A 24,998-nucleotide genomic window follows, 5' to 3' on the forward strand; every position below is an offset into this window, starting at 1 on the left:
GCCGGTGGTGTTATGGGAACAGCTGAGGTTCTCCCTCATTTTGCATTTCGAGTAGAAAGAGCCAGGCTGGTCTGATCTGTGGATGCTCATGGAGTTGTTACTCTGAAAATTTTCAGTCACCAAGGTCCTTCTGCAAACACTTGAGCACACCTTTTCTTCCAAGCTTACACCTCCTTTTGTCCATCTCCCTATACAATAAGGGAAATATTGTTCCTTTCTCAGCATATTTGTGAACAGAGCCTGGAAACCTTAAACTTACAGTCCTCCAGGGCACAGTACAGCCATAAATAACCATCAGGCAGAATATGGTAACACAGACCGCATTGATCTTTCCAGGAGAAAAATCTACAGGCGTCTCGTGTTAGCTAAATCAGAGCTCACAAACTGTCTGTACGCACTTACACTCATCCTTACTCTCCTTCCTCATCAAATGATGGGTCTGCAGCGTTACCGCTGCTATGTGACCTCCACAAATTTCTTGCTGTGCTGGCCCTCTCCGTGGAGGACGAAGCACCGTACCCACCTCTGTCCCACGGCTCCCTCCTGATGAATGGCAAAAGATGTCAGGGGAAGCACGTTAGTGGCTCCTGTGCTTTATCCGTTCAGTCTTGAACAGACAGTTTCAATTGCCAAGTCTGTTTCACCAGCACTAAAAAATAAAACAAAGAAAAAAACCCATCACTTTATTTTTTTTAAAAAAAGGAGAAAATACAGCATATTCCTCACCTTTAGAACAGGGTTTCTGGTGAAACAGAAAAGAAACGAACAAAAACCAGTCCTTCAGCAATGATAACTTTCTGCTTCCTAATGCTCTCAAAGGAAAGGATTACACCTCAAATCTCCGATCGCTTTGGGAACAGGAGCAGTCGAACAAGGAGAATAAATCTATTAGGTGTGCACTTTAAGGTACGTTTGTGAGCAGATCTTTAAAAGGAGCAGATGGAAAATTCACTCTGAAATGCTTCGCGTGCTACAGCCTTAGGGATCATCACGAGGGATTTGTAGCATCTCGAGAGCTCCCAGGTACAGAGGAATTCTCCTAGGCTAGGATCAACACTGCTACACACACAAATGGTAAAAGGTCTTGTAATCTGTAAATTCAGGAGATAAACTGCATCCCTGGCTTTAGGAAGCTTTTATCTAAACCAAGAAACATGCACCACGTTTGCAGCTCCACAACAAGCCAAACCTGCTTCCAACCATGTTCCCCATCTGCAGCTGGGTGTGCGCAGGGTAAAGGGGTCCTGGACAAACACTCCAAGAGATCCCCTTCGTGTGCTCACTCCAGCAAAGTCAGAAAACCACGTATGCTGAAGAAGGCATCAGGTGACTGATATTAGGGAAAGTATCAAGTCAACCGTGTCCTGGGCTACATCCAAAGCAACATGGGCAGCAGGTCAAGGGAGGGGATTCTGCCCATCTGCTCTGCTCTCGTGAGACCCCCCTGCAGTGCTGTGTTCAGCTCTGGGGTCCCCAACATCAGAAGGACATAGAGCTGTTGGAACGGGTCCAGAGGAGGCCACAAAGATGATGCGAGGGCTGGAGCACCTCTGCTATGGAGACAGGCTGAGAGAGTTGGGGCTGTTCAGTCTGGAGAAGAGAAGGCTCCAAGGAGACCTTCTAGCAGCTTTGCAGTACCTAAAGGGGCTACAAGAAAGCTGGAGTGGGGCTTTGGACAAGGGCATGTAGTGACAGGACAAGGGGCAATGGCTTTAAACTGAAAGAGGGGAGATTTCGATGAGATCTAAGGAAGAAATTCTTCCCTCTGAGGGTGGTGAGGCACTGGCACAGGCCGCCTAGAGAAGCTGTGGCTGCCCCATCCCTGGAAGTGTTCAAGGCCACATTGGATGAGGCTTTGAGCAACCTGATGGAGCAGAAGGTGTCCCTGCCTGTGGCAGGGTGGTTGGAACTATATGATCTTAAGGTCCCTTCCACTCCAAATCATTCTATGATCATGTACATTTGCCCTGTTCTTCTACTCTTTCCCTGTGCTGCTTGTGTGCTCCGTTGGAAACAGGTCCCAGACAACATGGACACTGGCTTTGCACCATGCCTGCTACCTTCTCTCCAGCCAGGCATCCTCCTGCCCTGACAGCACAGGACCAGCGCTCGCCATACAGCATCATTTCATCTTACAGTCTTCACAAACATGTCTCCTGCAATTCAGAAATCCTTGAGGGGAGCAGAGAGAAGTCGACAACCCACTGCATGTGCAAATCGACCCAACAGCTAATCTGGACGGTGAATAGAGACAGGGGCAAGAAATGCAACCAGAAGAGAAAACACAGGACCTTGGAAGAGCTTTTCTGACTTTCTCCCCTTTGCAGACCTTCCAACTAACCTTAACTGTGAGCAGAGAGGGATCAGAATGGTATTTGGGGTGGTTTAGAAGTGGCACTTGAGGACAAATCCCTTGAGAACTGCTTTCCACACCATGTTCTCGGAGGTGAATGGCACTCACTCCTGCAACCATCATCTCTCACCAAGGGTACTCCAGCATGCAACACCCCAGGGCGCCAGCCCTCAACCCATGCTCCCACTCTGCAGCCACACAGTGCTCTCCAGGACCTGAAGGCTCTCCAGGCATGAAACAAGTAGATTACTCTGCTGTAGCTGCTGAAAGAATCATTATAATCAGCATGAACTCTTTGTCACTGGTTGTGGAGCCCCAGTGGGCAAGTTCAGGATCAGACCTTTCTCAGAAGCAATTCCCCCTTCTCAAGTTTCATGGCAAGAAAACTCAGAAGCATCATCAGCAGCTGACAAACCCCAACAGGAGAGACCCCATGAGACAGATGGTCTTGTACTTCTGCTGGTGCCTTTGAGAGCTTATGATAGGTAAGTAGGCAAATCAACACTCAAAAGAGACAGTAGAGCTAACCACCCCAGGTGTGGAGGTAAAATGAAGCGCTGCTCCCTCAAGGATGAAAGTTGAGTTGCCTCATCATCACAGGAAGAAGGAAAAGAAGGGAGGCAGAATTGGCAGAAATGCACTGGACATCCAGGCTGGGAGCAGGAAAAGAGAACTGGAAGAGTGAGGGTTTCTCGTGCCAGCCACCTGCAACCCCAAATCTGTCTGGTGGCAGCAACCACACCTGCCAGGGCTCCGGCACTGGCAGAACGAAAAAGCACATGTAAGTGGGGAGTGCCATCAAACTGCAGCTCTGGCCACTACCTGCTTAGCCAAAGCTGGCCCTCAGGACAGGAGATCAGAAGACTTTCAAAACTTACCTGGACAATGTCCAGGTTCAGAGATGTCTAGAGGTCCTTTCCAACCTAAATGATTGTGCGATTCTGCATCTGGGCTCTCACATGACAATAATTCAGAGATACGAGCAGAAACCTGGCGTCAAGGCATCCTGGCTCTGCCCGCAGCTCTAACATTGCCTCTCTCCAGCACCCAGGGGAAATCACACAACCTCTGTGCCTCACTCTCCCTCTTTACAAAGCAAAGGTGAACTAGAAGTGCTCCAAGGCAGACAAGTGAAGAAGTGACAGTCTGGCTTACACCTTCTTGTTTGCCATCTGGGCACAGGGACAAGAGGCTGCTCCAGGAGATGCTCAGTATCATGGCAAGCAGAAGGTACAGAAATCTCTCCCCTAAGCGCTGCCAGGTTCCTGCCTGCTTTGCTCTCTTTGAAAGGAAGCCGCTGAAGGTCTGTCGTCCTCCCCAGCTGAGGTTACGTGAGTGGTTCATGAACATTCATTTATTCTGATGAAATCCGTAAGACAGTAAAACTGCACCCAGTTTTCAGAGAGCAGGTAATGGAGGTACGGAGAAACCACTTGCCCAAGGTCACCCCAGAACCTGCACCAGCTTGGGATTCATTCTGCATCTAATTGTCCTGTCTGCGAGATCGTCCATCTTCCCAGCCTGCCTTTTTCCAGTGGTTTCCTTCTCCGGTGTCTTCTTGCTTTTTGCATAACACATTGTGAAATCTACTTTACATATAGAGCTTTTAGTTCTGAAATTCATTATTTAGTGTTGTTTTCTGGTAATAAACCAGCCATATTGTTTTATTTATTCTTCCAGACTGCACACAAGCACTTCTCCACACAAAGAAATACCTGATTTACGAACAAATCCTTTTATGTTCTGCAGTACCGAATGGCAGAGCACCCTGGATGCAAAGTTCACTTCCCTCCGAATTTCAGAGCAAGAGATCGCGGGGCAGAGTTTTACAAGAAACCTGGCAAATCCGTACAACCACACACCACGTTCCCATTTACAAAGTGCTAAAGATTTTTTGGGGATGCAGGAAGCAAACGGAGGAAGCAGGTTTTGCTCCATCACGTGCGGTGGCACAAGCTACTCGAGGAGTAGGTGCGTGGCTGATCTTTTGTCATCACTAAAAGGGATAAATTAGGTGTGCGAGGAGGGGAAGGCTTTTTTTTTTTGCTTTTACCTTGAAGCAATTAACGAACAAGAACCGTCTCGAGGTAAAACCACAGTGAAGAGCCAGGTGCTTCACACCATACAAGTGAAGCATGCAGAGGTTAACTCCAGACAGGAGGAGAGGGCTTGTTTTTTAAACGCTGACTTTGAGAAACAACTCAAGTCCTTGGTATTCTTTGTGGTTTTCAGCCCTAGATAGCTCAGGCCAATTATGTTCCTCAAGGCAAAAATACAAACCTCTCTCACCTCCCTAAAACACCATCGGCACTGCTTCCTCGGCAGCAAATAACCACGGGGCAGAATTCAGGCTCCTGCTCTCTGATAGACATTTCAGGTCACAATTAAGCACAAATTCACAATTTTCTTCATCCTGGCTAAGTTATAAGAAAAAGGAAATATTGCCTGAACAGCAGAGAAACACACACAATGTTTAAAGCATCTCACTTAGCAGGGTGGCTCACTATGGAAAATAACTCGTCTGTGGGTTTTCTGGAAAGTTTGCCCATTTCCTGCACGCAGTGAATAAGCTAGTTCTGGAGACTGAGCATCTACATCGAGAAGCCTTCAGTGAGTAAGAAATCGTACAGGTGGCTTCTCATGGACCTCAAGGGGCAATGGGGCAGGTCAGCAGTCAGTCCGCGCGACCAAGGCACGCCGGGACGTTTACATCCACGGAAAGCCTATAGAAGCCAAGGAATGGAACCCCAGCTGCTAAATCTGAGCCAAGGTGCAGTGACATTAAATTTGTCAGTGCTACACGGCCAGATTAACGCACCAACCAACTCCAAATGTACCTTCCCTTCCTGTTGAGCTCTTTCACCCACTCCCCGTCTCCCCATTAGTATCCATGCCAATGTGCAGCTTTTCCCCTCCTCTCAGAACAGCCTCTGATGTGCGGGGCGGGCAGCCGCACGCAGCCTCATTAGCAAAGCTGACGGCCTTCTGCACTTTTTGGAGAATGCTTCATCACCACGGAAGCGGAGGCCGCTCCGTTTGAGACAGCCCGATCGATCACGCCAAATAACTAAATTACCTGACGCGTCGTAATCACCCATATTTATACAGCAGGCAGATTTTTATCTGACACAGTTCATTACAAAGCAAGCTAGAAATTCAGATGCACAAACACAACTATCGCCGGGACTCTATTAATTTGGACTAGTTTCACAGAGGGTCCTGTGGGTGAAAACCCCTCTCTCATCACCAGACACTCAAGTCACATGGTCCCAATTAAGTGAGGGACATTAAATGCCTTTCTGCTGCACTCACAGGTGTTCAACACAGTGGAAATCCAGTAGCTCAACTGATCTGTGTCTCCATCATCTGCGAAAGTTTTAGGAGAAAGATGTCACCATGCCACACACCATCAAGCCACCGCCTCTGCTGGGCTCGTGTAAAAGCTGTCCCCCTTTAACTGTAAGAGCATCCTAGCCCCCCTACCACTGCTATACTGGTAGCTAGCAGTGTTTCTGCATGAGTAGGCTTTGGACTGGGCATATTCATGTAGATTCGGCCATGTATAAAAGTGGAAATGCGCTCTGCACAGAGAGACTGAATCGCAGTAACTGCTTCTGGAGAAATCACACCTCCACCAAAAACCAACAAGCCATGGGGCAAAAACATTCCTATGGATATTCTGCCTCTTCTAGTCTTCCGCGAAAAGTCCATGATTTCCTGCCCTCTTTCCCCATCACATAAATGCCCCCAGCTCTATTGCTCCTTCTGGATTGTATCACACAGTGTTTTTCTCCTATTTCTTTTCAGATACTCCAGGAGCTCCTTTCACTTATCAACCCGGCAACACGCCTTAGCAAGCCTTTCACAGACCCAGCTCAGTGGTGAAGAGTCATGGCGAACATGTACGTCTGGCCATTCTCCACCCCATTTGTTTAACCTGCGAGCTCCCCAGGGCATGGCCCGTCCTTAAAACACTCAGAGAACAACATGAAGTGTATCTACAGGTGTCTGAGTGTACTCAGCATGATTGAGTACTGCGTTCAGCTCTGGAGTCCCCAACATCAGAAGGACATAGAGCTGTTGGAGCGAGTCCAGAGGAGGCCATGAAGATGATCCAAGGGCTGGAGCACCTCTCCTATGAAGACAGGCTGAGAGAGTTGGGGCTGTTCAGTCTGGAGAAGAGAAGGCTCCAGGGAGACCTTCCAGCAGCCTTCCAGTACCTAAAGGGGCTACAAGAAAGCCGGAGAGGGGCTTTGGACAAAGGCGTGTAGTGACAGGACAAGGGGCAACGGCTTTAAACTGAAAAAGGGGAGATTTCAATGAGATCTAAGGAAGAAATTCTTCCGTCCGAGGGTGGTAAGGCACTGGCACAGGTTGTCCAGAGAAGTTGTTGCTGCCCCATCCCTGGAAGTGTTCAAGGCCAGGTTGGATGAGGCTTTGAGCAACATGGTGTAGTGGAAGGTGTCCCTGCCCATGGCAGGGGGGTGGAACTAGGTGATCTTTCGGGTCCCTTCCAACCCAAACCATTCTGTGATTCTATCATTCTATGTTCCTCCTGTGCAAGGTACCCAAGCGCTGGCAGAAAGTGATATGGCGTGTGGCATCCCTGCTGTAAAAATGCTGCTGGTGTAAACGCTGTGCCAGATAAAGTCCCCACCTGAAACCAAGAGACATCATGGGGACAGACCTTTGTGGCAAGATCTCTGCCAGTTAAAGCAATGTTATGATGGCTGAAATAAAGAAATAAAAGTTAATTACTGTATTCATGCAAAGCAAACAGGAATCCGATCAGGTGACTCAAGCTGGTCAGATGTCTGCAGTCCAGCTAATGAGAGTCTGTGGAGGACACTTGCACCATACAGGTTAGGACATGCAGCCATGGAAGCGGCCAAATAAGGCACTTCAAAACACACCAAGAGAAGGAAACACTATGCCTGAAGCTTATGGGTGTGCTTAACGAAGTTATTAACCAGCAGAAGAGCGTATGATAGAAGATAAGCACCAGCAGAACGCGTGATAATTAAATTTCTATAAAGCGAAGTCGCCGCTTGGATCTGAAACGCTGCATAATTTGACACATGCTGTGTGCCCAGTGCTTCGCTTGCAAGATATCATGAAGAAACATAAATGACAAATCTAGTCTCAAGCTGTGTGGCTGGAGAAGACTAACAACACCCAGTCCCTGGAAAAGGCAGGATAGGAGACAGTAAACTCCGCTCATCATGTGTGTCTGGCATAGAGACTGCTCCTGTCCTAACGGAAAGACATAATAGAAAAATATATAGAAAGTACGGGAGGACAGATGTAGTAATAACAGATCAGTCAGGAAGGGCAAAGTTACACTGTTCTGTTTAATAAAGGCCTAAGAGGGAGGTCAGGGAAAGAGGGACTACAGGAACTTGGCCAAAGCTGGAGGTGAAGGAAGGAATTAACTTCTCACCTGCGCAAGGCAGACTCACTCACTGAGTGAGATTAGATGGGTTTTGGAAAGCCACGGGTTATAAAATATAAAAGTTAAACTAAAGGTTAGACTGAGTCTGCCTAGAAATACATTGATCAACTAAATAAACCCAACTTGCCAAATTTTTAATACTGCAGCTTTATATCAGTGATCAAGCAACCAAAGGAGGCCTCTGCTGTGGAGCAGCATCCCTCCAGTCCCAAGTTGGTGCCCGTGCTGAGGGTCCCGACAGGGCTGCTCCCTCCCTACAGCTTCACCGCCGCAGCTCAGGCGAGACGCAGCCCAAACCATCTGGCTCCATTTCAGCATTTCTTAATATCCAAAACTTAACAGAAAAAAACCCCCATCAAAACCATAAATCGTGAAACCTTCTAGTTCTATGAAATTCCTGTCACATACATAATTTACATTTATTCCACTTTATTTGGACTCTTCTGGTTCCCAGTTCACACCTGGGGCTCAGGAGGCATCAGCAACCCACCATACTCTGGGAAGTGTGAGTCTTATCCCATGCTCACACCGACTTTTGTTTGCACTCCCATGTGTTACGCAGGGTATTCCTAACCGAACCTCTGCTGCACACCTCCATGACGGCCGCTTTTGTGAAATGCTTTGGGATCCTTCAAGGTAAAAGGTAATTCTGCCAACTCTCAGGGCTGGGAACTTGGGGATGTTAAGAAGAGTATGGCAGGGCTCGTTAATGGCTGCAAACTTAACAAGCAAACACAGTACTTCTTTTGACCTCAAAAATTACTTTTTAGGATAAAAGAGAGAAGGTCTTAAAATCAAAAAAAGCATGATCAAATGCTTCAACCAATGGCACTGCCACATGGAGCCTGTTCCTTAGCATCCTGGAGCAGATGTGCTGCACTCAAAATGTCTTTGTCTATTAAAACTGTGTCAGCTTCAGAGACTCCAAAACTCCCTGTGGCATAAACAGAATTTCTAATGAACAGCTGCAGGATACAGGAGCAGCCGCGCAAAACGCAGCTGCTGAGATCGTTTTCTTTGCCCCTCTCTCACCACCTTTCCTCTGCTGCCCGAATCCCACCTTCCCTCGTTTGAGTGTCCTGTCCTCTCTCTCCCATGACCCCACTGTGTCTTCTGCATGCTCCACAGATGAGCCAGCCCATCAGTTCATTTCATCCGTGTCCTTCTTCACACTTCCCTGTGACCCACCTCCAGCCTCTTTCTTCACAGCGATCCAGCCAAGGACCAGCAGCTTGACGGCAGACACCCAGCACTGGTCTCACCCACTGACATTTGTTATTTTCAGAGGCCATGAGCATGGCTCATCTCCTTAGACCACGTCTTGCTGTGCCCGCTCATCTCCTGGTCTTACAGCCTGTGCTCCCATGCAAGCCCTTGAGCGCTCTCGAGCCTCTTCAGCCTCTGCGAGAGCTTTGCTGCCATTTTGCGTGCTTGCACTGAGAGAATGCAAAAGGGAGAAAGGGGGAAAACATTATCACGCCAAACCCTGTAATTCCGCAGAACATGAGCAATCCTCAGGGAAGGATTCAGCCGCAGTAAATTGAAACCCACTAAGAGAGCTTTTAGCTTCAACGTTGCCTTCCAGGCCAAGGCAGCAAAGCATGACACCTCATGTGAGTTGTGGGCTGTTTTTTTTTTTTAAATCCTCTGCCTTTGAAACCAAAAACCTGTCAAGCATACAGCCTGGTCCGAAGGCACCTCCCAGCTGCTCTCCCAAACCTAACAGTGTCCTGCTGGAATGATTATTAATTTAGTCTGACACTTGTAATGGCCCCTGTGATGCTCAGCACTGTACTCAGAGAAAAATAAGATCTGTTGTCTCAATGCAGCTGCAACGAGTACTTCTGAGAACACTAGCACAAGCCAAGCCTGAATTCTGACTGTCTGATGCATTCAATCTTCCATGCGGTTCTCCCATGGGGCCAGCAGGTCGAGGGAGGGGATTCTGCCCCTCTACTCTGCTCTCAGGAGACCCCCCCCCCTGCAGTGCTGCGTTCAGCTCTGGGGTCCTCAACATAAGAAGGACATCAAGCTGTTGGAGCAGGTCCAGAGGAGGCCACAAAGATGATCCGAGGGCTGGAGCACCTCTGCTATGGAGACAGGATGAGAGAGTTGCGGTTGTTCAGCCTGGAGAAGAGAAGGCTCCAGGGAGACCTTCTAGCAGCCTTCCAGTACCTAAAGGAGCTACAAGAAAGCTGGAGAGGGGCTTTGGACAAGGGCGTGTAGTGACAGGACAAGGGGCAATGGCTTTAAACTGAAAGAGGGGAGATTTTTATTAGATGTAAGCCAGAACTTCTTCCCTCTGAGGGTGGTGAGGCACTGGAACAGGTTGCCTAGAGAAGTTGTGGCTGCCCCATCCCTGGAAGTGTTCAAGGTCAGGTTGGATGGGGCTTTGAGTAACCTGATCTAGTTGAAAATGTCCCTGCCCATGGCAGGGGGTGTTAGAACTAGATGATCTTGAAGGTCCCTTCCAACCCAAACCATGTTATGAATTCTCCAGTACCCCACAAAGAGCCTCAGTTTCCTATTTTCAGGACATTTATAGAGAGTTCAAGCTTTGGTGAGCTCTATACCTCTAATTTGAGTGAAAACACCTGATGGGTTCAGAAGTTAATAGAAGGCTAACAGATAAGACCAGATGCCAAAGTCCCATTTTACTAGAACACTCTGACAACATTAAAGAGCATCTAATGCTAAGTAATTGTGTCTTTTTAAAGAAATTCTTAACTGGTATTGAACAGGCAGGCCAGTTAACACCTTGTGGCTCTGAAGCAATCTGTCTGATGTAATCATATAATGTCCAAGCACTTCAGCTATTCATCCACTGCAACGAGTGGTGAGACTGGTGCTAGCACTGAGCAGCTTAAACCAGCCAAGTTTTTGCAAAGTTAATGGCTTAACAGCTTTCCTGGGTTGGCAGCAGGATGTGCAGAATAGATCTTAATTCCCTGAGAAACCATGTGCCACAGATATTGTGGATACGCTCTGCACTTTGGAGATCGCCCACGTGATCCTCGCCATGCGCAGTCCCACCTGCCCATTCACAACAGAAGGTGAAGCAAATCCAAACGTGAGCAGAGGGGTTACATTTGGTAAGGCTGACGCTACTTTGGCAAAGACACGTCAGACTTAAAAATACTCCAGGCAGAAATCTCCAAGGCACAACAGCTATTTTTGCTGGGTAAGTGGGGCCAAATGTCCTCGGGAGCAGCTCAAAAACGGGCAGTGGGACACTCTGCCAGCACAGCGCTTGTGCTGATGAAGCAATCGCTTCCAACACAAGCTGCTGACTGCCAGCCATCAGCCCAAAGATCAGACCATTTCCAACTCTTGCCAGCTTCAGGGACTGTTTGCAGAACAGATGCCAAGAGGTCCTAATGGATGAGGAAGCCACAAATGTCTCTTCTGGCCATTTGCATCAGTTATTATGGACAGAAGAGTAAGGCCTAGCATCTCTCATGCTGTGCCATCTCACTCTCATCTCAGTGGGCTGAGCCATCAATGGCTCAGCTGGCACAAAAATATTGCAAGAGACAGCACAGCCATCTCCCTTTTAGGCTTAATAGCACAACAGGTTGACTAGTGCATGAGTTAACTATTGCCATCCACTGGACCGAAGCTGCTCATGTCCAAAGTAAATACTCGATGCCCAGTCAAGAAAAGGGGGGATGTTCCCAGAGCTTGGGAAAGCTGCTGGTGAACACGTGCACTGAGCGGCTCAGCAACACAGCCAGCAACTCCACTGCGAAGGTGCCACGCAGACAGACATGAAGACATCGGGCTTGGAACCAAGTCATTAAGATAGCCACAAAATTCACAACTCAATTTGACCACTGTACAGGATCCAATAAAAATAATCAAAAAACTAAGAGGGTGGCTACATTAGATCAAACCAACGATCCATCCACTTCAACTCCTCACTCTGGAGTGCTCATTTCCAGTTGCTTTGATGCAAAATACACATAAATCATAGTCAGAGAACATCTTATTAGGAACAATTTTCCCCTAACCACTAGCAAATAGGAGTTGCATGAGCCCTTGAAGAACAGAAGCTGTTCACTAAAATACTTTTCTGAAGTAATCAATCACGTACAAAGTGTGAGCTGTTTAAAAAAAAAAAAAAAAAGGAAAACCACATCAAGCACTTGACTTCACAGCTTCTTGCAGCAGTGAGTTCCACAGCTGAGGCCTGCAAGTGATTTCCTTTCACCAGCTTCAACTACAAAACCTCCTAATTGCATCAATGCCCTCTTCTACCAACACAGCGTTACACACCGCTGCAGTGATGGGTACAAGAAGACTCATCCAACTCACGATGGACCCAGAGCAACAACAGTAAGGAAGTCACCAGAACAAGAACTGCCACCTTACCTTCTCTATGCTGTCTGACATGCCACCACGTATTCCTCTCTGAACTAAGTAGTATCAATCTTTTCAATCTTTGCAACCATCAGGGTTGGCAGAGAAGCAGAAATACAAGGATCCTCCTGCCAAGAGACCATTTCAGCATAAATTTGCACTTCTGCTGTTGTCTCATCCTTCCTGATGGACGTCCTGGTTCTCCAGTACAGTCCTTTTGTGGCGTAGCCCTCCCTCTCTTTTATCCAACGTCCTCTCTAACATTTATGTTCTGTTTCCGTTCCAGTCATTTCCCAAATTTGTGCCGAGCTTTTTTGTTTTTTTTTTTTTTTAAATTGCTCTCAATATATCACTCTGTATTACTCAACTGCAGATTTATTTAAATGTGTCAATGCTGTTGCTTAGCAGATTCGACTGCACTTTACAATTTCAGTCGGCTTCAGAATAACGTGTTCCCCTTTCCAGTGCTCCCCAGCAAGTATGGATCATCAGGAAGTTTGAGGAAAATAATAAGAAGTCTGACTCCAAAGGCAGTCTCCTGGCCTGCCTAGGAAAGCTTCACAAGAGATCATTAAAAAACCCCAAACAAATCCACCACCAAAAACCACCCTAGAAGAAGAAGAATTGTGCCAAAAATCCCACCCAATTTTTCTTTACAGTCAGAAAGAAGTATCAGGTGCTATTTGTCTTCCATTTTCTACCTTGTACCCATGAGCTTCAATAGGAGCCCATCAAGTAAATGATCATCAAGAGCTTTGAAAAGAGTCCTAATATGGAGCTAATATCAGCTTTCCCCAAGCAGCAAGCTAATTTTAGGTAACAGCCTTCAACTGCTCTATACAAGGCCTGGAACACCCAGGTGAGAGCATGTTCTGACCTTTGAAATTAGACTTGGGTCTTTGCTGAGAGAGAAAAGATAACGCGCAACTAAATCACATACACAATGTTTTCTGCTTGGGCTTTTCAAGCTCTCCAACCAGCAATGGTGTAGGTTTTTTCATTGTCCCCATGGACTCCCACTTGTACGTTCACAGCCGAGTAACTGGAGTGCCTAACGGCTCCGCGCAGCATCGGCAACCTCCGCGCACAACTTCAGCAGGAGGCAGAAGCTGTCCCAAAATGCTTATGAAAAAGACTACACAAAAGGGAGAAAATGTCATCCTTCTGCAATCCACTGAAGCTGAATAAATGCAAGCCCAAGAGCACACCAAAACCTGCCACTAACAGATGCCAAGTCTTCTGGGCGTTCACCCCAGGCTCAAACCATGAGGCCATCTCCACAAGCTTTTCCGAGGGCTGGAGCACCTCTGCTATGGAGACAGGATGAGAGAGTTGGGGCTGTTCAGCCTGGAGAAGAGAAGGCTCCGGGGAGACCTTCCAGCAGCCTTCCAGTACCTAAAGGGGCTACAGGAAAGCTGGAGAGGGGCTTTGGACAAGGGCGTGTAGTTACAAGACAAGGGATAATGGCTTTAAACTGAAGGAGGGGAGATTTCAATGAGATCTAAAGAAGAACTTCTTTCCTCTGAGAGTAGCGAGGCACTGGAACAGGTTGCCCAGAGAAGTTGTGGCTGCCCCATCCCTGGAAGTGTTCAAGGCCAGGTTGGATGAGGCTTTGGGCAACCTGGTGTAGTGGAGGATTTCTCTGCCCATGGCAGGGGGGTTGGAACTAGATGATCTTTAAGGTCCCTTCCAACCCTAACCATTCTATGATTCTATGATTCTCTCCAGTTGAGGTGCATTTCACATGTTGCCCCTAAGCCGAATTAATCTTCTGCCCCCAAATCTTTAGCTCAATCATCACACTGCATCTCTCCAAGCCAGGCTGATTTAGGGGGAATTAAATCCCTAAAACTGATGCCATCAGGACAATCTCCAGCAGCAGTTAATTCCAGATTCAGACTGCAAATCACACCCAAGAAACCAAGTTCACAACCTCAGGAACACAACCTGAGACAGCCCAACCGGAGACAAAACTTGCAGCAGGACCTGCCAGAATGGCTGCTGAAGGATTTCCAAAAATAACCCAGTTCCCTTTCTGCTGTGCCTGATGTCCATTTACTCACAGCCACCTAAAAATAGCCCTTCCCGTTTGGATCAATGAAGAGAGCTGACAGAAGTGAAAGACGCTCAGCGCTCTGCGCACATACAAGCCTAAAGTAGATAAAATCCTTTTGTAACGCGGTGAAGGGAAACAACTCCACGCTGGCCCCGAGAGAGCCAGCTGGATGGGCCTAAAGATTCTTCTCCAGCGACAGCTGTGATTGAGTTTATTTCCATTTTGTGTGATTAAAAAGAAAGATACAGATAAAAGGGAGAACAAAAATTTCAAGATTTCTAAAGCCACTAAAAATAAAATAGTTTGTATTCGCTTGGCACCCTACCTTGACAGTATTTTGTCCACGAGAGCCAAGCAGTCCTCAGTAACACAAAAGGAAGATGCAAGTAATTTATAGACAGGGAAACCGAGGCACGGAAATGTTAAAATACTGACTCAATCATCAATAATATCAACAGCAGGAGTGGGTTTAAAGGGCAGTCATAAGATCCCTCTCTATTTATCCTTCATGGAGCCAACGTAATTGTTTCCACTGCCTGGCAAGCGTAATCGATGCCGAAGAGCTCAGCGGCTCCTCGCACGGAGTTACAGTCCATTTAGCTGATAAAAGTTCACCGGTTTTCAGAGCCTGTTCACACCTCGCAGGGAAAATGCACTTTTTCAAAATTCAAACATACACGTTTAGCAGCAGGATGCCCGAAACTAATCCCTTTATTTGAACACTAACAACTTTAGGTGTCTTGAAGCAATTGTAAAGGCTTTATTAGCGAAGGCAACCAAAGCCTGTGAGCAGTCAAGTCCAGACGACGCCCAGGTTATCTGCATTAACTCTGACAACACAAACTCGCTCTCCAGAGTATTTGTACCTCAGAGGTAGGAATAAAGAGGACAGGAATGCAACCAGAAAGGCTGCGCTTACCTTGGCCAACTGCCAGCAGCAGTCTAGGAGCAGGGATGGATAGAGCAAATCCTCCTGGAAGCCGTTCCCATGGCCACGAAGGGCAAGAAGGCAACTGGGAACAGCACAGAAGTACCATGGGAAAATTGTAACTCATCTATCTGGTTGTCTTCTGGAACCAAGTGCCTGGCCTGATAGATGTCAGATGGAGCCGGACAAGCTCGAGAAGTGGGTCTATGTGAACTTTAGGAGGTCCAACAAAGCCAAGTGCAAGGTCCTGCACATGGGTCAGGGCAATCCCAAGCACAAGTACAGGCTGGGCACAGAATGGTTTGAGAGCAGCCCTGAGGAGAAGGATTTGGGGCTGCTGGTTGATGAGAAGTTCACCATGAGCCGGCAAGGTGCGCTGGCAGCCCAGAAAGCCAACCGTGTCCTGGGCTGCATCCAAAGCAGCGTGGGCAGCAGGTTGAGGGAGGGGATTCTGCCCCTCTACTCTGCTCTTGTGAAACCCCCCCTGCAGTGCTGCGTTCAGCTCTGGGGTCCTCAGGACAGGAAAGATATGGACCTGCTGGAGTGGGTCCAGAGCAGAGCCACAAAAATGGTCAAAGGCCTGGAGCACCTCTCCTATGAAGACCGGCTGAGAAAGTTGAAGTTGTTTAGTCTGGAGAATAAAAGGCTCTGGGGAGACCTTCTAGCATCCTTCCAGTACTTTCAGGGGGCCTACAGGAAAGATGAGGAGGGACTCTCTATCAGGGAGTGTAGTCAGGGATGAGGGGTAATGGCTTTAAACTGAAAGAAGGTAGATTTAGACTAGATGTAAGAAAAAAATCCTTTATTGTGAGGGTGGTGAGACACTGGAACAGGTTGCCCAGAGACACTGTAGGTGCCCCATCCCTGGAAACATTCAAAAGTCAGGTTAAATGGGGCTCTGAGTAACCTGATCTGGTTGAAGATGTCCTTGTTCATTGCAGGAGGATTGGACTAGATGACCTCTAAAGGTCCCTTCCAACCCAAACCATTCTATGATTCTATGTGCACACAGCAGTTGATACTGATTACCCTGACATCATCAAGTTTTTTGATGTAGTCTCCTATGACTGGATATACAGGGGAAAAACTAAGGACTGGAACAGGAGCCCAGAGAGATGGTAGACCTTCCACCCCATCGATGCTCAGATCTCAACTGGACAAAGCTTCATCTACCTTTGCAGTTAGCTTTACTCTGAGCAGGACACTGGATTAGAGACCTTCAAAGGTCCGTTCCAACCTGATCTGTTCTATGATTCAAAGAAATGCCAAAGAGAAGGTGGAAGTCATTCCTGGAGATATTTGAAACGGATAAAGCTCTAATATATAACAAAAGTAACTCTGCATAGTATTCTTACAGCATTATCCTGGAGACTTGCTGCTCATTGCTTGGACAGGTGTACTCTTTTCTGGGTAAGAAATTGGCTGGACGGCTGGGCCCAAAGAGTTGTGGTGAATGGAGTTAAATCCAGTTGGTGGCCAGTCACAAGTGATGTTCCCCAGGAGTCAGTTCTGGGGCCAGTTCTGTTTAATATCTTTATCAATGACCTGGATGAGGGGATTGCGTGCAACCCCAGTGAGTTTGCAGATGACACCAAGTTGGGCAGGAGGGTTGATCTGCTTGAGGGTAGGAAGAGATTTGGACAGGCTGGATCTTGATGGGCCAAGGCCAATTGTATGAGGTTCAACAAGGCCAAGTGTTGGATCCTGCACTTGGGTAACAACAGCCCCATGCAACACTACAGGCCTGGGGAAGAGTGGCTGGAAAGCTGTCCAGAAGAAAAGGACCTGGGGGTATTGGCTGATAACTGGCTGAGTATGAGCCAGCAGTGTGCCCAGGTGGCCAAGAAGGCCAATAGCATCCTGGCTTATATCAGAAACAGTGTGATCAGCAGGACTAGGGCAGTGATTGTCCCCCTGTACTCAGCACTGGTGAGGCCGCACGTCGAATACTGTGTTCAGTTTTGGGCCCCTCAGTACAAGAAAGACATTGAGGTGCTGGAGCGTGTCCAGAGGACAACGAAGCTGGTGAAGGGTCTGGAGCACAATTCTCATGATGAGCAGCTGAGGGAACGGGGGTTGTTTAGCCTGGAGAAAAGGAGGCTCAGGGGAGACCTTACCACTCTTTACAACTATCTGAAAGGAGGTTCTGGTGAGGTGGGGTTTGGTCTCTTCTCCCAAGTAACGAGCAATAGAACAAGTGGAAACAGCCTCAAGTTGCACCAGGGGAGGTTTAGATTGGATATTGGGAAAAATTCCTTCATCAAAAGGGCTGCCAAGCATTAGAACAGGCGGCCCAGGGAAGTGGCTGAGTCGAGGTATTTAAAAGACCTGTAGATGTGGTGCTCAGGGACATGGTGGACTCAGCACTGTTAGGTTAACAGTCGGACTAGATGATCTTAAAGGTCTTTTCCAACCTCAACAATTCTATGATTCTATAAGCTCTTCATTGAACTGATGACCTGGTGACAGCGGGAAGTCTCCCAGCACATTGTGCTTCCTTTGCTCTAACGTTTACATCTTGATAGAGGAATAAATCTGTTCAATTAAGACACATACCACTTTCCCATTAAAATTCAAGGTGCTTTAGTGGCGTCATAAGACCTAATACCTGTAGGAGGTGATAAACATTCCTGTGAGCAACACTGTGAGATTAAATGGGTTGGGCTGATGTCAGACATTTTAAGAGACATCCTTTTAAGGAGTCCTCTGCTCCTATCTCTCTGCTCAACCACTACATAATCATTTCCTCAAATCCTTTCACGTTTCCAGCACTCAGAGAGATACACAAGGCATGCACATCCCAGATTGGATCCCATCCAGTTGCATTAGTGGAATGAAAAAAGAATAGATTAGACACCGTCTTGGAATTCTAGGTGTCATGAGGTTTGAGATTCTCTTTAGAAATGTCTTCCGTTATTACTGGAAAGCGTAACTATTGAGTTTCACCAAAATCGAAAGCTCCTCTCAGGTTTGTTTTCCTTTCACCTTACCCTAACAGCTGTCTTGCCAAAATCCATAGAAGATGAAAATCTACAGTTTCTAGTGTGCAGATTTTGAAAAGGTTTCAAGTGCAGAGCAAAGTTTTCACCCTTAATATGGTCTTGTAAGACAGATAGCTATCTTCTTGATTTTGCTTATTCTGATACAGAAGGAAAAAAAAAACAATCCAAAACCACACGTTGCTGTTTTTGCTGACCAAGATTACCCGACTTAGAGAATATCAGAAACCTTCAAAGACACAGCATAACACACAAGAGTGGAAATCACAAATGCTGGATGCAGTTCCCTTAAATGCTCTAAGCCCCTGCTCCTCCACTGGAACGGTGCTGATAACTCACTTTTTGATTATTTTCATAAAACTGAAGGTCAACAAATGATTTTGTAATTAAGACTGTGGCGTAATTCTCACCCTGATGCATAACGCAAGTCTACTCCACTGAACAGACCAGGAGGTGCCCCATGGGGTCACCAAGCCTTGGTGACAGATTGCTTAGAGCCACGTCTCACAGCAACATGTGTTTTGCAGCCTCTCCAAGCCCTGGTTACCCCACTGCAAGCACCTGCACCTCTCTGCAAACCTGGGCCATGCTTAGTGATTGAGTTGGCTTCTGTGCATCCCTCTGCACCGGATAACTCCTTCTCCTTCACCAGTTCAGAAGTTGTCTCTTGCCCAGGGTGGCTCTGCAGATGAAGAGCGAGCAGTTGCACTGATCGGTTCTCAACAACCCATCCCTGCATTTAAAATACTCCTGACTCTCTTCAAAGTCAATCTGAAGAAACACGTTGATCTCAGGAAAAAAACAGTCTCTGACATAGGGAGGTCATTCTAATATCAACCAGTGGAGGGCAACCATACACACACACACACACCAGCCAGCATCCTACTGCCTGACAACAAAAAAAATAAAAATAATGCACTTTCTTCCCATCAGAAGAGTTTAAGTGTTCCAACTTTCCCATCCTGCGTTATTTATGTCTATGCCCCTCCTTATGACACTTAAACAGCACCCACCAAATGGCAGATTATATTCACCTGGAATTAAGCAAAAGAGAATCTCAATTCCTCAGTTCCCCTACTCAGCAGCAGTTCTGCTCTTCTCCCCCTAGATGAGAAGGACCTGCCAGGCCACACAAGCAAACCACACAGCAGAAAAGCATTTCAGTGTATAAACACATGGACAAGATCCCTGGAAGAGTTTCACCACTTTTTGTCTTTTTTTCCAGATATGAGGCCTGAGCTGTAAGGGGCCACCCAAACGATGCAGTAGGAGAACACAGATCAGCACCTGGCTGGTCTTCAGCAAACAAAATTCTTACCCAGCTAAGCAATACACACAGGATCCAAAGGAGAAGGCAGGTGAAGGCTGTACGGATCCTATGCCATGCGTATAAGCCATGGTGCTTCTAACTTACAAAAGTCAGAAGGCAGGAGCACATCCCCTCTGGACAGCCACTTCTTTCATGCTATCCAGAGACAAAAGGCTAAAGCAAGTTATTATCTTCAGAGGCTTGACACAACAGCACGTCAAATCAAAGAATGCTTTAGCAAGAGGGAATCCAATAGTTTTAGCCAAGTAATTGGCTGAACGGTCATAGTGTTTTTGTAGAAAGACAGGTTGAACGTCAATAACTCCGAAGTCCAGCCCAAGTAGACCTTAAGCACATAGAAATCAACTCACTCCTTTTCCTTCACTGCCCCGGCAAGCTCAGATCCCCTTCCGCAGCCCAACGAAGCAAGTGTGTCCATGCCCAGTGAAACCAGAGAGTGAGCAGAGCGGTGCTGCTCAGCGCGCCGCTGCACTGACTCGGCCAGCTGAACCCATAACCCCCCCAAGCTTGTCAAGACAAGTCAGTCACGTGCCGCTGACCTAAGGAGAATACATTAGTCACAGCTGGTGATTTGGGCACTTGAAGCAAGGAAACTGCTCCTGAGCTGGCTATAAATAGCAAAGGGACTGGGGATATTTTCTCCCTCTGGTGTACGCCTGCCTGCCCTGCTTGCACAAACCCTCTGGAGCCTGTATCAGCCTGCTCTGCTGCCCTCATCGTTCAAAATAAGCAGGAGACAGAGGGTAAAGAGTTTGTTCAGGTGAGCCCAACAACGATAACTTTTATACCTTGGGGCAGGATATCTTGCAAGTAATGCCATTGCTCAGTACTTAGCTGGAAAACCCAGGGAAAGGCAGGTGTTTGTGGGAAAGGCAGCAGGCGACTCAGCTTTTCACCCTTTCCTTTCTCCCCGTCAACATTTCAACAGCACAACATGCTGATGTTACAGGGTTGAGGCACAGGGACTTGCTCAGTACATGAAATGGAAAGTCAACAACCCAATCACCTCTGATTATTAAGGATACTCATTTCTTCATTGTCATTATGTTCAGTTGTAAAAGTCATTTTATGCTCTCGGCTAATCTGAGATGCTGTTGCACCATTGCCTGGGAAAATGTACTTGATAAACAACTATTCAGGAAAAAAAAAAACAACAAAAAACAACAAAACCAACAGAGAGACAAAGAGAAGTCAGTGCTTCTCCTCTGGCCTCTACCGGACGGGCCACAAAGAAGATCCAAGGGCTGGAGCACTCCTCCTAAGAAGACAGGCTGAGAGAGTTGGGGCTGTTCAGCCTGGAGAAGAGAAGGCTCTGGGGAGACCTTCCAGCAGCCTTCCAGTACCTAAAGGGGTTACAAGAAAGCTGGAGAGGGGCTTTGGACAAGGGCATGTGGTGACAGCACAAGGGGCAATGGCTTTAAACTGAAAGGGGAGATTTTGATTAGATGTAAGAAAGAAATTTTTTACATTGAGGGTGGTGAGGCACTGGACCAGGTTGCCCAGAGGAGTTGTGGCTGCCCCATCCCTGGAATTGTTCAAGGCTAGGCTGGATGAGGCTTTGAGCAACCAGGTGTAGTGGAAGGTGTCCCTGTCTGTGGCAAGGGGTTGGAACTAGGTGATCTTGAAGGTCCCTTCCAACCCAAACCATTCTATGATTCTATGATCTTTCTGCACTCGAAACTGTTTTGGCTACAAGGGTTTCAGTTGACACAGTTTGTCTGTAGGTTGTTTGCAGCACCCAAACCACTGTACCACAGCACTCCTTTGCTGTGCACCACTAAAACACTGTGGCTTTCCAGTCAGGGGTGGTTTTCAGTATCATCACTGGAAAAAGGGGAAAGAGGGGCTCTGTGGTTTTGATACAGGCTGCCACGGCCCCGAGGCCATGCCAGTACATCTGCCTTTTCTCTGGCTGCGAGTCCAGTTGGGGTAATACAGCCGCTTTCGTGCTCTTAAACTTTCTCACCTTCCTGAACACAGTGGCCAGGTGTGACTTGCCTTGTGGGTTCAGTACCTGGCTGTGTTGACTTCTGGCCCACGGCCAGGGATCCTGTGGGTGAACAGTAGCCAGCCGAGGCCACTGCCAGGTGGGTTACAGCCTGGGTGAGCGAGGCCCAGTGCCCAGGAGCATCCCCTCATGCTGCTGTGACCAGGCTCCCAACCCTGAGCCGTGCACCTCAGAGCAGAGCCTGGCCTCGGCAGCCCACGGCTGGGGAAGGATTGGGAATCCTGATGTTACACTAGTTCACATCATTTAACAACAAATAAATACTGATGAGACACATGGGAAGGGTTATTACTTCAGCATGTGTAAAGGAGACATTCAAGTGACAGGGAATTTCACTTCCCACTTTTTGAGAGGATAAGACAAAGCAGCAGAGCAGAAAGAAATCCAAAACATCATTTATCAAAGCAGCAACAGAATTTTCTGTCAAAGGAGAGATTTCACAAGGATGCTTTTGGCATGGGTGAATTCATGGCAAAACAATGAAGCAACGTGAACAACAGATGACGTTCCTCTGCACAGAGTGCCGAAAAGCTTTCAGAAGTTTTACAAAATTAGAGCTGCTTATGTTTAAGAGCTAAAGTGAAGAGGTGGGGAGGGAGCCCTTCCCCTGTGCAGTTCTCTAGAAGCAGAGCTCATGATTGTACTCAGCGGGAAACACACCACTTGTCGAGCACTCTCGGCACCTTCCCTCCTGCTGAGCTGCAGGCACAGGGGAAGCGCAGCAATTTGCAGAATTGGGTCCTTGCTTTTGTTCCTCTCACCTCTCTCCCTCACCACATACTCTCCATCCTCCCTTTGACATACACAGATGGAAAGACTGACGATAACATGCCAATTAGGTTATTTGAAGCCTTGCTACTAGCTGCTCTAAATGCAGGCACATGAAGCAGCAGGATTCTGCTGGTGACATTTGGACCACAAATGAAGTCCCCCAGAGTAATAAACAATCAGGTAAAGAAATCTGGAAAGAAATTACCCAGCACACCTCGTCTTCTTGGCCCCCATGAGATCCATATAAAATGTGTTAATGCATCTGATTATGATCTAAATTATGTACAGAGGCTCCTGCCAAGCACTCTGTGAAGTTTCTTTATTGTTAAGTTGGAAGCTGTTTAAGAATGGTCCAGTCATCATGTTTCAAATTAGATTTGGGAAAAAACATTTTCCTACTTTATTGCTGGCTCAGAACATGGGTTTGCAGGAGAAGGTCGATATGTGGTTTTTCTCTGCCGAAGAAAGAGCAGGAGAAGTGATGACAGAACAAAAGAAGAGTCAGTCTATAACCTGTCTTTGTATCATAACCTGAACTGCGTGGATTTACTGTATGCAGACATGCCAGAAAATGACTGCAGTTTCCTCTGGCTTTCTAGATGTGTTTTTCCTCAAAAGGAGGGTATAAACATCAAGGTGTTCTCATGCATATGTTCCACGGGGAAAAACTTTCAAAGAAAGGGTTTCTGAAAATGCAGAGTTTGCTAAGAAAGGCTCACAAAATATCACACGAGACTTTCCCCGTGCCTGTAAGGGCTAGCTGGGCTGTTGTTTACTCTGCCTGCAAATCCTTGGGCATCTTGGAGGCAGGGAAGAAAACCAGTTTTCTTCCAGTTGGTACCAGTATGCCTTACCAACATTGGAGCTTTTTAAAAAAAAAATATAGATATACACATCCCAGGTAGATATTCAATACGTACAAGTTTGGGAGAGCACCCACAGTTTTACACAGCAAGCCTGACAACCTCGCTTGTAGTTAAAACTCCACCAACTCAACCTGTGTTTTATCTTCTGCTGGCATCTGACCGAGCTTTCACTGCACTGATCAGCATCTCCTTTCCACTGCATTGCTGGTTTCCGAAGTTAGAAGCAGAGCCAAGGTCACCTTGCTCAGAAGAGCTGTTTTTCTATAGGAGGGTCCCTGTATATTAAAGGTCTTCCATCTATTACCTCTGCCCTTCCAAACACATAGCTGTAGCAACAACTGCATAAATTTGGACTAAGCTGGGCCCCATGGAAGAGAACTAGCATATAATAGCTCTTACATACTTACTTTGCTCTGTACATGCATATAAATAGATATATATACATATATATAGCTGTCTGCACCTCCTCTCAAGGTGCACAGCTCGTCTTCAGTATAGGGCTTAACACTTCATATTCATCGCTATAGTGTCCGGCATAACAGGCATTTTAAGGTATCAACCACACCCAACCCCTCTGGTATGTCAAGACAGCCATTTGATAGGCACAACAACTGTTGGACACATTTAATACCGCTCCACAGGATGATGTTAGAAGTTAAGCATCAGAAATCTACATTTAAGGCAAGCCTTTCTTGCTCGGCATGTGTGCTAGAGCCCACAACTGACCCGCTTCGCTTCCACCCCCAACCACCTCGATTCCGGCAGCAAGCAAAACAAAACGCAGAGGCTGAGGCAGGTGTTAAGCCTAAATGTTGAACTGAGATGTCCCTGGCCTAGCTTTTAGCGTTCGTTCCTGAAAACACCAACTAGGCAACAAGGCAATTATGTCGGTGACCAACATTCCTGCCTGCAGTGAAATTCAGCGCAGATGTAAAGACCGAACTCAGGAGTTGGCACGTGTAAAACTCGTCCTGAGCCAGACCTTGTTATCAGCAGATCTGCAGGAAATTAGGGATCACAACTACCATTTCTAGCCACCATGGTAATGTAGCAGTTTAAACATCAAAAAATGCTTTAAAGTAGAATCACAGGCTGGATCCCAGCCAGCCAACAGCACTGCTTTAAAAGGAAGTATTTATCTCTATGAAACACTTACTAAACAATATGCTAGGTGCTTGAAAAGAAAGCCTTTGCTAAACAACCAGATTTTAACCTGAAATTCTGCACGTTGGCATTCTCTTCTGCTGAAGGTAAGACTGATACCCTTACATAGCATGCTTATTTTCTCTCTTTCTCTCTTTTTAAGCAAAAAAAATAAAAAGAATTTTCTCTTTAACTTTCAGGCAAGATGGAAGACCATAGCCTGGCCTCAAAGACGTGAGATCTTTTGAACTCAAAGTCAGCAGGCTCTCACAGGAGCTGAGCTTGAGGGCTGCTCTGGAATAAATCAAGAAGGATTTACTCCTTCACTTGAACAAGGCAGAAAAAAAACCCTTAGATGTACAGATACATGGTTGGAGGTGGGGAGAGAGCTAACAGTTTAAAAAGAAAATAGAAAAGGCAACTTAAAAGAGTGCCATTATGGCTTTATTGCCACGATCCCATAAGCTAAACACTATCCTGCATGGTTGGATTTCCTGGAGGAAATCACCGGCACAGTTGCTAAGTCTGCTGGAAGCGGTTCAACCCAAGTATATACGCAGCAGATGCTCCAAACATGACACACAAGGACACAGCTCTCCTGGAGAAATCTTTTGACAGCAAGTCAAAACAGGGGCTTGAACTGGTCATGTGTCATTAGAGACGCAGCTGTGATTTTTTCACAGATTAGTAGAGTTCAAGGCCAAAAGGGACCTTGAGAGCACCTAGTCTGCTT

At 46.9% G+C, this 24,998-nt stretch overlaps 1 protein-coding gene across 2 annotated transcripts in view; it reads right to left on the reverse strand.

Moving 5' to 3' along the window:
- EXTL3 (exostosin like glycosyltransferase 3) overlaps positions 1-24,998 on the reverse strand; it is a 137,353-nt gene that overhangs the window by 39,875 nt on the left and 72,480 nt on the right. The window contains exon 4 of one of the 2 annotated variants that reach the window (XM_086624320.1): positions 524-649. The exons of the other annotated variant lie outside the window; for it this stretch is intronic. The gene's annotated coding sequence lies outside the window, so the exon portion shown is untranslated. The remainder of the gene's footprint in view (positions 1-523; positions 650-24,998) is intronic. 2 annotated transcript variants of the gene reach the window in all.

The sequence above is a fragment of the Tauraco erythrolophus genome, chromosome 2, assembly GCF_009769465.1.
Source record: "Tauraco erythrolophus isolate bTauEry1 chromosome 2, bTauEry1.pri, whole genome shotgun sequence".
Classification (NCBI taxonomy): Eukaryota; Metazoa; Chordata; class Aves; order Musophagiformes; family Musophagidae; genus Tauraco; species Tauraco erythrolophus.